Source organism: Echinops telfairi, unplaced genomic scaffold (genome assembly GCF_000313985.2).
Source record: "Echinops telfairi isolate 266 unplaced genomic scaffold, ASM31398v2 ScPeMD7_7471;HRSCAF=8509, whole genome shotgun sequence".
Lineage (NCBI taxonomy): Eukaryota > Metazoa > Chordata > Mammalia > Afrosoricida > Tenrecidae > Echinops > Echinops telfairi.
This window is the reverse complement of record NW_022111375.1, coordinates 445347-446775: the sequence shown is the minus strand read 5'-3', so window position 1 is coordinate 446775 and position 1429 is coordinate 445347.

Here is a 1429-nt window from a genome sequence, read left to right as displayed (position 1 = left end):
GGTCTGGAACAGAGGTTGATGAGCATTCAAAATCATTTAATCCTCTGCATTTAAAAAATTATCCTTCCAAAATAAAAATAAACATATGAGCACTATGTTGATTGGGACCCTCACCGTGCCCCAGGGCTCCTGGTTAATTCCGCAGAGGGGAAAAAAAAACATTTTGGGGTCTGAAATAAATGCATTCTTTTGCCCTTTCCCACCATCCTCTTGAAAGAAACACTTTATTTCCTTGGAGCTAAAAATGGGTGTCCACGACCAGGGCTGAACACTTTGAGAGCGACCACCGCAGGATGTTGTGGACAAAATGGGAGGAAAATGTGGACGTGGACACAGAAGTGGCAGGTGACGCTGTGCCGCATCCTCTGGACACCTAACCGCAAGGTGGAACCTTCAGACCCATCGTGCAAACTCAGGTGGAGAAGCAAGCCAGGTGTGGCGGTCAGGATTTACACTCAGTCTCCCAAACCCCATGGGCAGCGACATTCTGTCCTGCAGGACTGCTAAGGATCAGAGCCCCTCCCCGTCGCAGTGGACTGTGTGTGTGCATGGGGGTGGGGGGTAAAAACGGTTTGTGATAGCGATCTGTAAAGGGAGGTCTCCTCTCTCGCCCACTGGCGGTCAGCAGGACTGGAATCTGCAGGCCTCTCACCCTGGAACGCGCTGTCCAGCACTGGAGGGCTCAGTTCGACAGGCGGTGCCTGTTCTCAGGGACAGATTCCTGGTGATCAATCGCGAACAGAAGCCCGCCTGGAGGGGCCGGACTGTGGAGAAGGTGGGAAACCAGTGATGAGGGGCAAGGAAATGATTTGTCCGCAAGAGCGCGGTAAACGCTTTTCAAGAGAGAGAATATGTGTGTGTGTGTGTGTGTGTGTGTGTGTGTGTAGAATATATATAGAGAATATATATATAATCGCCCCCAAGATGGTAAAATGTTTTCCAAAAATATATATTTCAATATATATGTTGATTATATTTGAATATATATGTTGAGATTATATACATTTGAATATATGTTGAGATTACATATATTTGAATATATGTTGAGATTATATGTATTTGAATATATGTTGAGATTATATATATTTGAATATATATGTTGGGATTATATATATTTGAATGTATATGTTGAGATTATATATATTGAATATGTATGTTGAGATTATATACATTTGAATACATGTTGAGACTATATATTTGTCTATATGTTGAGATTATACGCATTTGAATGTATATGTTGAGATTATATATTTGAATATATGTTGAGATTATATACATTTGAATATATGTTGAGATTATGTATTTGAATATATGTTGAGATCATATACGTTTGAATGTATATGATGAGATTATATGTTTGAATATATATATGTTGAGATCATATATATTTGAATATATATGTGTTGAGATTGCATATATTTGAATATAT